Here is a 17,376-nt window from a genome sequence, read left to right as displayed (position 1 = left end):
GTATGGTAGGTAAGATACTGTAGAACTAAAGAGAAAAAGCAGAATTGTTTTTTAAAGGTTTATTTATTATTATATACAAGTACATTATAGCTGTCTTCAGATGCACCAGAAGTGGGTGTCAGATCTCATTACCTATTATTGTGAGCCACAATGTGTTTGATGGGATTTGAACATAGGACCTTTGGGAGAGCATTCGGTGCTCTTAATCACTGAGCCATCTCTTCCACCCAAAATCAGAATTCTTAAAAGGCATTGGCTTGAAAACTTGCCCGGACATGTGGTCTTGGTTCTTGCAGACCCTGACATGAAAAATTGGTTTAGTGATTATTTGACAACACACAGCCATACAATTATGGTCCTAAATGAGTGGAGCTCAACAAAAAAGGCCAATATACTAGACCTTCGAAAACAGAGATAGACATTAGAGTATAAAATTGTCACAGTCAGTCTTGGTCGTGAGGGTAATCCCCAAGTATATCCAAGTACAAGCACTTCTGTGACAAGAATTAGAAACAGGACACAAATGGATACCAATTTTGACAAAGACTATGGTGATAACCAGATGAAGCAAATGCATTGGCAGGGAGATTGTACAGAGCAGAATATGGCTAGTATTATTCAATAATAAATAGAGATTTGCAGTACCTGTGCTCTAGGACCTAGGGGAGGTCTGGAAATAGGAGATGGCATTGGCAGGCCAGGTTCAGTCTTGCCGGCAAAAAAAATCCATGTGTAATCTGCCCATACTTAGCTAGAACTTCTTCCATTATGACAATATTTGTAGATACACTACTGGGGAAACTCACCAGGAAATTGAGTACAATGCTGTATGCCTGAAGCCAAACACAAAAGGGTGATGAAGGCACTGGAAGGCAAAGGCCTGTAGATCTCATGCAAACCTGGTACATGGAATGTCCATCAAAAATAGGGCAGGGAGCATAGAGATGGCACAGGTCAATGAAGGCTAGAAAAGCAAATGAAGAACTTACATTATAAGCTGCACAGTAGGATATAGGGTGGGATTGTGTGCATGGTATGGATTGTAGAGGAACAGGGAAGTTATTGGAGCAACAACGATGAGAGTAGTTTGCACCTAAAATTAGGCCTTATCATGTATGGGTTTAAAGGATATCTTTGTTCTCCAGGATTCAAGAAACAGTACAAAATGTATGTGACCAGAAATAACCTGGAACAGTTAAAATGGCACTTGAAATGGAGGAATATGAGAGCTCACTAACAAGAGTACATGTATGAACCAAATTTATACACATATTTGGAACAACACGGTTGGGCATAACTCTGGAAAACTTACTATATTAAGTAGGTCAGGACCTTCCCACTCAACCACTGAGAGAACACATATCATGAGTCAAGGACGGTACCTAGAGGCAAGAATAAAATAAGATAACACTGAGGAAAACAGATAATGCTTTTCACTCAATAAGTACCCCAGTTTGCCCTATTGTACAGCCCAGAACCACTTCCCAAAGGTGGCAACGCTCTAAACTATTTTAGAATCATTACTCAAGGGAGCTGTCAATGGGTTTTCTACAGATCATTTCATGGAGGAGTGGTTTACATTGAGCTTCCATCTTCTCAGATGATTCTAGAATGTGTCAAGTTATCCCAACACAGTCATTTTTGTGAAGTTCTAGCCCTCCTTGAAGAAGAACGTGTCAGTCATGGTCCAGTTGATATTGAATCTGAAGAAAAATCATGCAAGATTATGCAGTTAATAGAATCCTGACAGACATTCTGAGAGTCTCAGAGTCATGCAATCTAGGTCAGAATGGGGAGTCCAGAAGGTAAGTCAAGAAATCCATAGACTGGGAAGGTGGACACAAATGAATTGAAGTTTGGTTTGGGAATTCTAAGCAGGGTAGTCCAGTGCAGCTGCTGTGTGATCAGGGGAAGGCCTGGGAGTAAAAAATGGCACTGGAAGTCATGGTTCAGACGTACCCACAAAGCATAACAATGTACACATCTGTAGATGATTAGATAGGAATCTAGCAATGGAAATTACTACGTTACGTACTCACCAGGACACTGGATCCAGGAATGGATGAGGGAAGCCAAGCATGGAAGATAAGGAGGGCAGTGGAAGTCCAAGTAGATCTCAGAATGCATACTGGGTATGCACCTTGTGCATCAAAAACAGGGCTCCGAATATAGAAACAGACAATGCAGCAGTGACTAGGGAATCAACTAAAGAATTTAGATGCTTAAGCTGCATAATATCATCAATCCATAGTACTGTGCTCATGGTGTAGACAGAAGAGATTTTGTGAAACTATTCAAGCAAAGATGATTATAAAAATTTGAGTCCAGTGCTAGGGCTTACAGTGTGTGGATCAAATGTGTATCTTGGTTTTCCAGGAATTCAAACGGGATAGTATAGGATCTGTGTGACCAGAACTATCTCAGAAGAGTGAAGAAGGCATGGGAAGGGGAACTTCTGGAGAGCTAACCAACAATGGAAAATGACTGAGATGTGTTTCTCCAAATATAGTGAAGCACAGTGGGGCTTCATTCTGAGAAAGCTTACCTTAGTAAAGAGGGTAGGAACTTCACTTTGGGTTACTGTAAGAACACTGATCAGGAATCAATGAAGAAAACCACGGGTAAGAACAAATACCACTAAGAAACACTACACAATTCTTTTCACTTACTAAGTGCCTTGTCTTCCCTTCTTCTACAGCACACACCACCCTCCCAAATCTTAGTAACAACCATAGTGTGTTCCACACTTCCATGAGAATCATTACTCCAGTTAGCTCTCAAAATGCTTTTTACTGACTCTTTCATGGAAGAATGTTCTCATATGATTCTGCATTGTATCAGTGTAATAGAAAACATACTGTCATCGTGTGGCTCGTTCACATCTGGAAGAAGAACTTGGCAAAATATTCTACATGATACAAAATGAGATGAAAAATTATGCAAGATTACTTGGTAAATAGAATCCAGAAAAACATTATGAGAATCTTAAAGCTAGACAATATGTGTCATAATTGGTAGTCAAGCAAATGTGTCTAGAGAAACATGATCTGGATGCTAATAACATAGCATTATTAGGCTTGTTTTGGAAATACTGAAGAGGGAAGACCATATCAGGTTCTTTGTGACCTGCAGTAGGCCTCTGAATAGGAGATGGCACTATAGGGAATGGTTCAGTCTTGCACAGAAAGGTTGCCCATGTATAATCTGCACAAAATTTCCTAAATTTTACCAATGATGCTTATAGTCGTGGACCTATAACTGGGGTACTATAGCTGATACTGACTCACACTTAGTTTTGCTAAGACAGTTTCACATGGTGTTTTGATGATGAAAGATTCATGGGAGGACATGTATTCTTTGGAGGGAGTATAAATACCACTCAACTGATAGTGAGAAAGACCTGCATAACTAGTTTTAGAACACACCATTTGTCTTGCAGAATTTGGAAACAAAGGTTTATGTACCATATCACTTACACAAAATCAGGGTTTTAATGAGTACCTGCTTTTGTTTTGTGAAATGGTCGATTTTGTCATAATCCATTTATTAGAAATGATGGCAATTAAGGAGAAACCTGCACAAATTCAAGTTGATAATGGTTACACACTTGTATCCAATAATTTTATTTTTTTATTTTTTATTACATATTTTCCTCATTTACATTTTCACTGCTATCCCAAAAGTGCCCCATACCCATTCCCCCAATCCCCTACGCACCCACTCCCCCTTTTTGGCCCTGGGGTTCCCCTATACTGGGGCATATAAAGTTTGCAAGACCAATGGGCCTCTCTTTATAGTGATGGCCGACTAGGCCATCTTTTGATACATATGCAGCTAGAGACAAGAGCTCCGGGGTACTGGTTAGTTCATATTGTTGTTCCACCTATAGGGTTGCAGTTCCCTTTAGCTCCTTGGGTAATTTCTCTAGCTTCTCCATCGGGAGCTGTGTCATCCATCCAATAGCTGACTGTGATCATCCACTTCTGTGTTTGCAAGGCCCCGGCATAGTCTCACAAGAGAGAGCTATATCTGGGTCCTTTAAGCAAAATCTTGCTAGTGTGTACAATGGTGTCAGCGTTTGGAAGCTGATTATGGGATGGATCCCTGAATATGGCAATCACTAGATGGTCCATCCTTTTGTCACAGCTCCAAATTTTGTCTCTGTAACTCCTTCAATGGGTGTTTTGTTCCCATTTCTGAGAAGGGGCAAAGTGTCCACACTTTGGTCTTCTTTCTTCTTGAATTTCATGGGTTTAGCAAATTGTATCTTATATCTTGGGTATCCTAAGTTTCTGGGCTAATATAAACTTATCAGTGAGTACATATTATACGAGTTCCTTTGTGATTGGGTTACCTCACTCAGGATGATGCCCTCCAGGTCCATCCATTGGCCTAGGAATTTCATAAATTCATTTTTTAATAGCTGAGTAGTACTCCATTGTGTAAATGTACCACATTTTCTGTATCCATTCCTCTGTTGAGGGGCATCTGGGTTCTTTCCAGCTTCTGGCTATTATAAATAAGGGTGATATGAACATAGTAGAGCATGTGTCCTTCTTACCGGTTGGGACATCTTCTGGATATATGCCCAGGAGAGATATTGCGGGATCCTCCAGTAGTACTATGTCAAATTTTCTGAGGAACCGCCAGAATTATTTCCAGCGTGGTTGTACAAGCTTGCAATCCCACCAACAATGGAGGAGTGTTCCTCTCTATCCACATCCTCACCAGCATCTGCTGTCACCTGAATTTTTGATCTTAGCCATTCTGACTGGAGTGAAATGGACTCTCGGGGTTGTTTTGATTTGCATTTCCCTAATGATTAAGGATGTTGAACATTTTTTCAGCTGCTTCTCAGCCATTCGGTATTCCTCAGGTGAGAATTCTTTGTTCAGCTCTGAGCCCCATTTTTTAATGGGGTTATTTGATTTTCTGGAGCCCACCTTCTTGAGTTCTTTATATATATTGGATATTAGTCCCCTATCCGATTTGGGATAGGTAAAGATCCTTTCTCAATCTATTGGTGGCCTTTTTGTCTTATTGACGGTGTCTTTTGCTTTGCAGAAGCTTTGCAATTTTATGAGGTCCCATTTATCAATTCTCGATCTTACAGCACATTGCTGTTCTATTCAGGAATTTTTCCCCTGTACCCATATCTTCGAGGCTTTTCCCTACTTTCTCCTCTATGAGTTTCACTGTCTCTGGTTTTATGTGGAGTTCCTTAATCCACTTAGATTTGACCTTAGTACAAGGAGATAGAAATGGATCAATTCTCATTTTTCTACATGATAACCACCAGTTGTGCCAACACCATTTGTTGAAAATGCTGTTTTTTTTCCCACTGGATGGTTTTAGCTCCCTTGTCAAAGATCAAGTGACCATAGGTGTGTGGGTTCATCTCTGGATCTTCAATTCTGTTCCATTGGTCTACTTGTCTGTCATTATACCAATACCATGCAGTTTTTTTTATCACATTTGTTCTGTAGTACAGCTTTAGGTCAGACATGGTGATTCCACCAGAGGTTCTTTATCCTTGAGAAGAGTTTTTGCTATCCTAGGTTTTTTGTTATTCCAAATGAATCTGCTGATTGCCCTTTCTAATTCTTTGAAGAATTGAGTTGGAATTTTGATGGGGATTGAATTGAAACTGTAGATTGCTTTTGGCAAGATAGCCATTTTTACAATGTTGATCCTTCCAATCCATGAGCATGGGAGATCTTTCCATCTTCTGAGATCTTCTTTAATTTCTTTCTTCAGAGACTTGAAGTTGTTATCATACAGATTTTTCACTTCCTTAGTTAGAGTCACGCCAAGGTATTTTATATTATTTGTGACTATTGAGAAGGGTGTTGTTTCCCTAATTTCTTTCTCAGCCTGTTTATCCTTTGTGTACGGAAAGGCCATTGAGTTGTTTGAGTTAATTTTATATCCAGCTACTTGATTGGAGCTGTTTATCGGGCTTAGGAGTTCTCTGGTAGAATTTTTAGGGTCACTTATATATACTATCATATCATCTGCAAAAAGTGATATTTTGACTTCTTCCTTTCCAATTTGTATCCCCTTGATCTCCATTTGTTGTCGAATTGCTCTGGCTAGGACTTCAAGTACAATGTTGAATAGGTAGGGAGAGAGTTGACAGCCTTGTCTAGTCACTGATTTTAGTCGAATTGCTTCCAGCTTCTCTCCATTTACTTTGATGTTGGCTACTGGTTTGCTGTAGATTGCTTTTTATCATGTTTAGGTATGGGCCTTGAATTCCTGATGTTTCCAAGACTTTTATCATGAATGGGTGTTGGATTTTGTCAAATGCTTTCTCAGCATCTAACGAGATGATCATGTGGTTTTTGTCTTTGAGTTTGTTTATATACTGGATCATGTTGATGGATTTCCGTATATTGAACCATCCCTGCATCCCTGGGATGAAACCTACTTGATCAGGATGGATGATTGTTTTGATGTGTTCTTGGATTCGATTAGCAAGAACTTTATTGAGGATTTTTGCATCGATATTCATAAGGGAAATTGCTCTGAAGTTCTCTATCTTTGTTGGGTCTTTTTGTGGTTTAGGTATCAGAGTAATTGTGGCATCATAGAATGAGTTGGGTAGAGTACCTTCCATTTCTATTTTGTGTAATAGTTTGTGAAGAACTGTTATTAGGTCTTCTTTGAAGGTCTGATAGAACTCTGCACTAAACCCATCTGGTCCTGGGCTTTTTTTGGTTGGGAGACTATTAATGACTGCTTCTATTTCTTTAGGGGAAATAGGACTGTTTAGATCATTAACCTGATCTTGATTTAGCTTTGGTACCTGGTATTTGTCTAAAATCTTGTCCATTTCATCCAGGTTTTCCAGTTTTGTTGAGTATAGCCTTTTGTAGAAGGATCTGATGGTATTTTGGAATTCTTCAGGATCGGTTGTTATGATTCCCTTTTCATTTCTGATTTTGTTAATTAGGAAGCTTTCCCTGTGCCCTCTAGTGAGTTTATCAATCTTGTTGATTTTCTCAAAGAACCAGCTCCTCCTCGATTGGTTGATTCTTTGAATAGTTCTTCTTGTTTCCACTTGGTTGATTTTACCCCTGAGTTTGATTATTTCCTGCCATCTACTCCTCTTGGGTGAATTTGCTTCCTTTTGTTCTAGAGCTTTTAGGTGTGTTGTCAAGCTGCTAATGTGTGCTCTCTTTAGTTTCTTTTTGGAGGCACTCAGAGGTATGAGTTTTCCTCTTAGGAATGCTTTCATTGTGTCCCATAAGTTTGGGTATGTTGTGGCTTCATTTTCATTAAACTCCAAAAAGTCCTTTATTTCTTTCTTTATTCCTTCCTTGACCAAGGTATCATTGAGAAGAGTGTTGTTCAGTTTCCACGTGAATGTTGGCTTTCTATTATTTATTTTGTTATTGAAGATCAGCCTTAGTCCATGGTGATCTGATAGGATGCATGGAACAACTTCAATATTTTTGTATATGTTGATGCTTGTTTTGTGACCAATTATTTGGTCAATTTTGGAGAAGGTACCATGGGGTGCTGAGAAGAAGGTATATCCTTTTGTTTTAGGATAAAATGTTCTGTAGATATCTGTTAATTCCATTTGTTTCATCACTTCTGTTAGTTTCACTGTGTCCCTGTTTAGTTTCTGTTTTCGTGATCTGTCCATTGGTGAAAGTGGTGTGTTGAAGTCTCCCACTATTATTGTGTGAGGTGCAATGTGTGCTTTGAACTTTACTAAAGTTTCTTTAATGAATGTGGCTGCCCTTGTGTTTGGAGCATATATATTCAGAATTGAGAGTTCCTCGTGGAGGATTTTACCTTTGATGAGTATGAAGTGCCCCTCCTTGTCTTTTTTGATTATTTTGGGTTGGAAGTCGATTTTGTTAGATAATAGAATGGCTACTCCAGCTTGTTTCTTCATACCATTTGCTTGGAAAACTGTTTTCCAGCCTTTCATTCTGAGTTACTGTCTATCTTTTTCTCTGAGATGAGTTTCCTGTAAGCAGCAAAATGTTGGGTCTTGTTTGTGTAGCCAGTTTGTTAGTCTATGTCTTTTTATTGGGGAGTTGAGTCCATTGATATTAAGGAAAAGTAATTGTTGCTTCCTGTTATTTTTGTTGTTAAAGTTGGCATTCTGTTCTTGTGGCTATCTTCTTTTAGGTTTGTTGATGAATTTCCTTCTTGTTTTTTCTAGGGTGTGGTTCTCGTCCTTGTATTGGTTTTTTCTCTGTTATTATCCTTTGAAGGGCTGGATTCGTGGAGAGATATTGGGTGAATTTGGTTTTGTCGTGGAATACTTTGGTTTCTCCATCTATGATAATTGATAGTTTGGCTGGGTATAGTTGCCTGGGCTGGAATTTGTGTTCTCTTAGTGTCTGTATAACATCTGTCCAGGCTCTTCTGGCTTTCATAGTCTCTGGCGAAAAATCTGGTATAATTCTGATAGGCTTGCCTTTATATGTTACTTGACCTTTTTCCCTTACTGCTTTTAGTATGCTATCTTTATTTAGTGCATTTGTTGTTCTGATTATTATGTGTTAGGAGGAATTTTTTTTCTGGTCCAGTCTATTTGGAGCTCTGTAGGCTTCTTGTATGTTCATGGGCGTCTCTTTCTTTAGATTTGGGAAGTTTTCTTCAATAATTTTGTTGAAGATGTTTGCTGGTCCTTTGAGTTGAAAATCTTCATTCTCATCAACTCCTAATATCCATAGGTTTGGTCTTCTCATTGTGTCCTGGATTTCCTGGATGTTTTGAGGTAGAATCTCTTTGCATTTTCCATTTTCTTTGATTGTTGTGCCGAAGTTCTCTATGGAATCTTCTGCACCTGAGATTCTCTCTTCCATCTCTTGTATTCTGTTGCTGATGCATGCATCTATGGTTCCAGATTTCTTTCCTAGGGTTTCTATCTCCAGCGTGGCCTCACTTTGGGTTTTCTTTATTGTGTCTACTTCCCTTTTTAGGTCTTGGATGGTTTTATTCAATTCCATCACCTGTTTGGTTGTGTTTTCCTGCAATTCTTTAACGGATTTTTGTGTTTCCTCTTTAAGGTCTTCTCCCTGTTTGGTTATGTTTTCCTGCAATTCTTTAAGGGATTTTTGTGTTTCCTCTTTAATGTCTTCTACTTTTTTAGCACTGTTCTCCTGTATTTCTTTAAGTGGGTTATTTAAGTCCTTCTTGATGTCCTCTACCATCATCATGAGATATGCTTTTAAATCCAGGTCTAGCTTTTCAGGTGTGTTGGGGTGCCCTGGACTGGGCAAAGTGGGAGTGCTGGGTTCTGATGATGGTGAGTGGTCCTGGTTTCTGTTAGTAAGATTCTTACATTTACCTTTTGCCATCTGGTAATCTCTGGAGTTAGTTGTTATAGTTGTCTCTGTTTAGAGATTGTTCCTCTGGTGATTTTGTTACCCTCTATCAGCAGACCTGGGAGACTAGATCTCTCCTCTGAGTTTCAGTGGTCAGAGCAGTCTCTGCAGGCAAGGTCTCCTCTTTCAGGGAAGGTGCAGAGTTATCTGTTGTTTGGACCTCCTCCTGGCCGAAGATGAAGGCCCAAAACAGGATCTTTCCCAGAAGCTGTGTTGCTTTGGCCTGTCACAGAAGCCATTGTTTCAGTTGTCCACACTCTCACCTGTGTAGACTACTCTCTGCGGAGTCCCAGAACCAAGGTGGCTCCCTCAGAACCTGAGGCAGAAGCCTCCCGGACCGGGTGGACACCTGTGCTCTGACCAGGAAGGTGGCCGTTTGTCTGGAGCCGAAAATTGCGCTGCCTCCTGTATCCAATAATTTGAAGCCCTTTTTTTGCATATTATAAAATAATATATGTTACTATTATAACACACAATCTCACAAGACAAGCAGTTATAGAAAAAGCCAATCATACCTTACAGGAAATGGTTACTAAATTAAACAAAAAGAAGAAGAATCCTCTGGGAGATTCCTGATAATTCTTTGTTAACCCTTAATTTTCTTAATCTTGGTGAAAATAGAACAACAGCGTAGGTTTTCAAAAAAAAAAAAAAGAGAGAAAACAACAACAACAACAACAAAAAGACAGCCAAACAAACAAAAAAACCCAACAACCTGAGGATATGGTTACATTATAATGGAATCAGCAATAGTTTTAAGACAGTAATGGGGTTTGATTCTATTTAATCATCTACAGGGAATGAAAAAGTATAGTTACCAACAAATTTTTTTATAATTTTATAAGATCTAACCTGTGAAAACCTCTTATTATCTGAGACACAAATGTCTTCACATAGAAAATGGCCCATGTGATTCGAAGACTGTCTCAGTTACTTATTTCTCCAAAGCTTGCACCGAAACTAACTTAAAATGGGCTAGCTCTATGATCAATCATGCAGAGAGTGGATAAACACAGACACTGGAGAATACGTAGACAGGACAGACAATACAGAGACTGGATAAACACAGAGACTGCAATAATTGCTACAGCTAGCTATTTTCAGTCTGACCATTTTACCCCTTGGGAACCAAAAATGGGAATTCTTTGCACCAACTCAGCAGGAAATAAATATATATGAGAAAACCATCATCCACCACTTAAGTTGAGGTGAGTGATTTTGGTTGCTTGATGTATTATTTTTGTTATCATCTAGGGTGGTAAGTTGTTTTCATAAACTATAGTATATTTATGAAAATTTAATGCTGTTTTGCTCACTTATTGTATATGGATAGAAATTTAAGGTATTGTGGTTTAATTATTGTATATTGATAGAAATTTGAAGTCATTTTGTTTAAAATATCATATATTAAAAGAAATGTAAATTTTTGTATATTGGATGTTGATAGATATTTAAGTTTTTTGTTATTGTATAATAGAAAATTTAGGTATTTGTGTAATTATTGTATATTGCTAGAATCTTAATATAAATTTGAATAATTCCATATTTATATAAATTTATGTTTTTATAAAATTATTATAAAATGATATTTAAGTTTGTTTATTTTAATTATTGTATATGATGGATATTTAGAATTGTATTGGTTGAATTATTGACTATTAAGAGAAATTTAGTGTTTTTTAATTATTACATATTGAAACAAATCTGTTTGATTTTAATTTGTATATATTAATAGAACTATAAAGTTTTTGTTTAATAATTGTGTAATGAAAGAAATTTAAGTTGTTTTGTTTGAATTATTACATATTAATAGTAATTAAGTTTCTTTAAATTATTGGGTATTGATGGAAATTGAAAGTTGTTTGTTTGAATAATTGCATATCAATAGAAATTTATGTTTTGTATATTAATAAAAATTTAAATTCATTTTATATTGGAACTAACATGAAAGGATGGACCATCCAGCAACTGCCCCACCCAGGGATCCATCCCATAATCAGCCACCAAACACAGACACTATTGCATGTACCAGCAAGATTTTGCTGAAAGGACCCTGAGATAGCTGTCTCTTGTGAGACAATGCCAGTAACTGGCAAATACAGAAGTGGATGTTCACAGTCAGCTATTGGATAGAACACAGGGACCCCAATGATGGAGCTTGATAAAGTACCCAAGGAGATGAAGGGGTCTGCAACCCTATAGGTGGAACAACAATATGAACTAACCAGTACCCCCCCAGAGCTCGTGTCTCTAGCTGCATATGTAGCAGAGGATGGCCTAGCTACTCATCATTGGGAAGAGAGGCTCCTTGGTCTTGCAAACTTTATATGACCCATAAAGGGGAATGCCAGGGCCAAAAAGTGGTAGTGGGTGAGTAAGGGAGGAGGTTGGGGGAAGGGTGTAGGGGACTTTTGGGATAGCATTTGAAATATAAATGAAGAAAACATCTAATAAAATTTTTATAAATGAGAAAGTTATTTTTTTGGATTAGTGTATATTAATAGAAATTCAGATATATTTGTTTAATTGTATATTAGTAGAAATTCACTTGTTTAAGTATTGTAATAGAAGTTTTTTTTAATGATTGTATATTGATAGAAATTTAAAGTCATTTGTTTGAATGATTGTATATTAAGAGAAATTTATTTTTTAAATTATTTTATATTGATTGAAATAAACTGTGTTTTGTTTTATTGTGAATTAATACATATTTATGCCTTTTGCATAGCATTGTGTTCTAATAGAAATTTAAAGTCATTTTCCTTGAATTAGTGTATATTAGTTGTAATTTTATATTTTTGTTTATTGTACATTGATTCAAATAAAATCTTTTGTTTGAATTATAGAATATTAATACAAATTTATTGTTTTTTAAATTATTGTATATTGATAGAAATTTAAAGTTGCTTTGTTTGATTTATTGCACACTAAGAGAAATGTATTTTGGTTAAATATTAGATATTAATATAATTTAAAGAAATTTCTAATTTATTTTTTATTAATAGAAATTTAAAGTCATTGTTTGAAGTATTGTATATTAATAGAAATTTAGTGTAATTTTCTTGAATTATTGTATATTAATAGAAATTTTATGTTCAAGTTTAACCATTGTATACTGAGAGAAATTTAAATTCATTTTGTTTGAATTATAGTATAATACTAGAAATTTAGTGTATTTTAATTATTGTATATTGATAGAAATTTAAAGTCATTTGTTTTATTTATTGTACATTCATATGAATTTAATGCTTTTTAAATTATTGTATATTGATTAATGGTGTTTTGTTTTACTGTGTATTAATAGACATTTATGCCTTTTGTTTAACATTGTGTATTAATAGAAACTTAAAGACAGTCTCATTGATTTCTTACATATCAATAGAATTTTAAAATCATGTTTTTTGTATTTTGTAATTTTATTGTATATCAACAGAAATTTTCTGTTTTTCTTTATTGTACATTGATTGAAATTTAAAGTCATTTTTTTGAATTATAGGATATTAAATAAAATTATTTTTTTTAATTATTGTGTATTGATAGTAATTTAAAGATGTTTTGTGTTGTTTATTTTGCATTAATCGAATGTTATTGATTTTGTTAAATATTGTATATTGTATTAATTTAATGTCATTTTGAATTATTATGTATTAATAGAAATTTAAAGTTGGTATGTTTGAATTATTGTATATTAATAGATATTTAATATCCTTTTACTTGAATTATTATATATAAATAGAAATTTTGTTTACGTTTATTGTTTATTGACAAAATTTAAATTAATTTTGTTTGAATTATAGGATATTAATAGAAACAGCGTTTTTAATTATTGTATATTGATAGAAATTTAAAGTCATTTGTTTTATTTATTGTATATTCATAAAAATTTAGTATTTTAAAATTGTTTAATATTGATAGAAATTCAATGGTGTTTTGTTTACTGTATATTAGTACACATTTATACCTTTTGTTTAACTTTGGGTATTAATAGAAATTTAAAATCAGTCATTTGAATTATTGCATATTAATAGAAATTTCATTTTTTAATTATTGTATATTAAAAGAAATTTAAATTCATTTTGAGTTTATGGTAATATATTAAATGATATTTAGTGTTTTAAAATTATTATACATTGTCTGAAATTGAAATATATTTTGTTTGATTTGTTTAAGAGAAATTTATTTTTTGTTAAGTATTGTATATTAAAACTAATTATAGTTATTTTCGATTTTTTTTATTAATAGGAATTTAAAGTAATTACATTTGAATCATTGAATATTAACAGAGATTTAATATCACTTTATTTGAATCACTGTATGTTAATAGAAATTCTATTTTTTTATTATACATTGATAGAAACTTAAAGTCATTTGTTTGAATTATAGGATATTAATACAAATTTAGTGTTTTATACTTATTGTTTATTGATAGAAATTTAAAGTTGGTTTGGTTGATATTTTTGCATTAATATAATTTTTCTTGATATTATATATTAATATTAAAGTCATTTTGATTTATCTTTTATTAATAAAAATTTAAAGTCATTATGTTTGAATTATTGCATATCTACAGAAAGTTAATATCAGATTATTTGAATTATTGCACATTAATAGAAATTTTATGGTTGTTTAATATTGTATATAATAGAAATTTATGTTCATTTTGTTTGAATGGTAGTATATTAAATGATATTTAGTGTTTTATTCATTATTGTACATTGATTGAAATTTAAAGTTGGTTTGTTTGATTTATTGCACATTAATATAAATGTATTGCTTTTGTTAAGTAATATATAAATATTATTTCAAGTCATTTTGATTTATTTTTTATTAATAGAAATTTAAAGTCATAATTTGAAGTTTTGTATAACAGAAATTTAATATAATTTTATTTGAATTATTGTATATTAATAGAAATTTTATGCTTGTTTATTTATTGTATATTGATAGAAATTTAAATAATTTTGTTTCAATTGTAGTATATTAAAATAAATTTAGTGTTTTTAAAAAATTATTATCATTGATAGAAATTAAACGTTTTTGTTTGATTTAATGTGAATTAATAGAAAATTTTTTCTGTTAAAGGGTATGTATTAATGGAAATTTAACGCTATTTTATTTCAATTATGATATATTAGTAGAAATTATGTTTTGTTTTATTATTGTATTTTGATAAAAATTTAAATTCATTTTGTTTGAATTAGGGTATATTAATAGAAATGTAGTGCTTTTTAATTATTGTACATTGAAAGAAATATAAATTTTCGTTTGACTTAATGTGTATTCATAGAAATTTATGTTTTTTGTTAAATACTGTATATGAATTTATTGCGTCCCGCTCGACTGGCAAGAAAGACGCAACAAACCAGAATCTTCCGCGGCAAGAGCTTTATTGCTTGCTTCTCAGGAAGATCCCGAACCGGGAAAATGGCGCTGCTTTTATAACCCGCAGTGTGATGTTTCAGCACCTGATATGGCGTGACAGCTCCTGATTCGTTGCTTGCCCATCACCCCACTATTACACCCCGAGAATGGGAGTGACTAGGAGTGAATTCACTCTCGCACCTGCGTACAAGACTTGTTTACTAGTTAGGCACAGCGGAGGCCCACGCCATCTTATAATGGCGATTGGTCGCGGCACACACAGTTCTCCTCAGAGATTACTGGCGGCACGCACGCGATTGCTTGCAGCACTTACTGGCTCTCCACATGAATTGACATTTAAAGTCATTTTATTTGAATTATTGTATATTAATAAAATTTTAAGGGTTTTTTTAATGATTGTATATTAATATAATTTAAGGTTTTTTTCTTTGTTTATGTTTATAAACAAAGAATCCTTTGGTTAGGATTACTGTACATTAAAAGAACTTTTATTTTTTGTTTAATTATTGTATATTAATAGAAATAGAAATTATTTGTTTAATTACAGTATGTTAATAGAAATTTAAAGTTGTTTTTTTAGACTATTTTTGACTATAATTTATATACGGCATTTATTTAAAATGTGATGGAACCTACATTTATTTCTATAGATTTTGTTCATGTTTGAGAAGAGGAAAATTCTTAAACATAAAGTAGTATATGAAGTAGAAACTTGTGCATTTTTGGAAAATCACTTAAGTCAAATGATGTTTGGCTGGGGCAGCAAACATTTGTAAGGGTGCATGATGTTAAGAGGGACCCAACAGACACTGGGCTATGATGGATGGTTTTGGTGTGCTTTGCAATCTATTCATGGCTATCTTTTGTCAAGATATCATAAAAGGAAACACACCAAAAAATTCTGGAGGTATTCTGGGAACTTCTTGCTGTTTCCACATACTTCATCTGATTGACAGACTGATGTCATACTCACATGGAATTTTGCTAAGACAGGCTCACATGGTGATTTGCTGAGAAAAGACCCATTGGAGGACATATGGTACTTGAAATGAGTATAAATACTACTCAACTGACAGTGACTAGACCCTTTACAACACTTCTTTGTCCTCATGTCTTCTTCACTGCACTTCATTTCATTGAGAGAGGCATGGCAGACAACTTTTGGCCCTGCTGGTCCTGGCAGCTCATGTTGACTCATACCTAGTCAACAGAGTCCTAGATGTTTGTACTGGGTTGTGCCACAATTCCGGGTAGGTGTTTGCTATCCTAACACTACTAAGTGGACTGCTGGTATATATCTGACAATGCAGATTAGATTTCACTTCCCAATACCCTATTTCTTTTCCACTATGTTTAAAAGCTGGGTTTGAAAAATTTAAGACAAGGGAACCATGCCTGAAAATTGTGTGAATGACTGGATGCACACAGACAACCAAGACAGAAAGAGATGATCACTGGAAGGAAAAAGACTGTAAGTCTCATCATACATAAGTGATGAGAACTCTATCCATCAAAAACAGGACTAGGATTGTAGAGATGACAAAGGAAGCCAGCGAATAGAAAACCAATTGAGGAGATTAGATTCAGAAACTACAAGATAAACCCTAGGCCTCTTACTGTATACATGGTAAGTAAAGGAGAAATTCAGGGAAGCCTTTTGGACAACTGTGTTGAGAGGAATATGCCTCCACATTTAAGCTTTGTGTGTGGGGTGGAAAGATTATCTTGGTTTTCCAGGAATTCAAAAGATACAATGCAGGATCTATGTGACAGGACTATAATGGCAGAGTGATGATGGCATTGGCATGGTAGCTTCTGGAGAGCTCACCAAGGGACAATGGCTGCTCTAAGTGTCTCTCAGTAGAGAAAAAAACATAAGTGGGCTTTATTCTGGGAAACTTACCATATTAAGCAGATCAAGAGTTTCACTGTCAGTCATCAAGAAAACAGAAGTCAGGAATCAAGGAAGAAACCTAGAGGCAATACACTAAAAGAAATATCATGGAGAAATTCTACATAATGCATTGCAATACATTGCTGTCTCTACTTGCCTTCTGGTACAACCCAAATAATCTAAAGCTTGGCAAAACCCAGAGAGGGAGCCACACTATCAGAAGAGTCAGTACACAAGGGAGCTCTCAACAGGATGTTCTACATACATTTCATGAAGTAAGGTTCTCAATTGAGGTTCCTTCTTCTCAGATGACTCTAGAACATGTCAAGATAACACAACACAAAACATCAATGTCAGGCTCTAGAACACCTGGAAGAAGTATGTGGCAGCATGGTCCATATCTCTGGGAAAAGTGATGCAAAATTACAAGGTTAATAGAATCCTGAGAAATGGTTTTGAAGGCACAAAGCCAGGCAAAATTTATCAGTGCTAGAAATACAATATATTGGCCAAGACATGCATGGTAGGAGAGTAAGCACAGAGCATAATAGGCTAATATTTAGAAATTAGGTTAGTAAGAAGGAAGCACAGTATAGTACATTTATGATGTGAGGAAGGCTTAAGAACAACAGAAGGGACTGGAGGGCATGTTTCAGACTTGACAACCAAGGACACCCATGTGAAATAGGTCTCCTGCCATTGTGACTATATTTGTTGAATATCAATTCGAGTGAACTTATCAAAAAG

General features: G+C 34.8%; 1 long non-coding RNA gene across 1 annotated transcript; it reads right to left on the bottom strand.

The window, feature by feature from the left end:
* Positions 1-244: 244 nt before the first annotated feature.
* Positions 245-1,460, bottom strand: Gm35136. Its single transcript, XR_387095.2, has 3 exons — positions 1,313-1,460; positions 807-964; positions 245-299 (listed from the first exon to the last, which is right to left on the bottom strand). It is a non-coding gene; the product is annotated as a predicted gene, 35136 (long non-coding RNA).
* Positions 1,461-17,376: the final 15,916 nt, after the last annotated feature.

Source organism: Mus musculus, chromosome X (genome assembly GCF_000001635.26).
Source record: "Mus musculus strain C57BL/6J chromosome X, GRCm38.p6 C57BL/6J".
NCBI lineage: Eukaryota > Metazoa > Chordata > Mammalia > Rodentia > Muridae > Mus > Mus musculus.
Note: the sequence above shows the minus strand (reverse complement) of the source record. Positions and strands in the feature narration are given on the sequence as shown.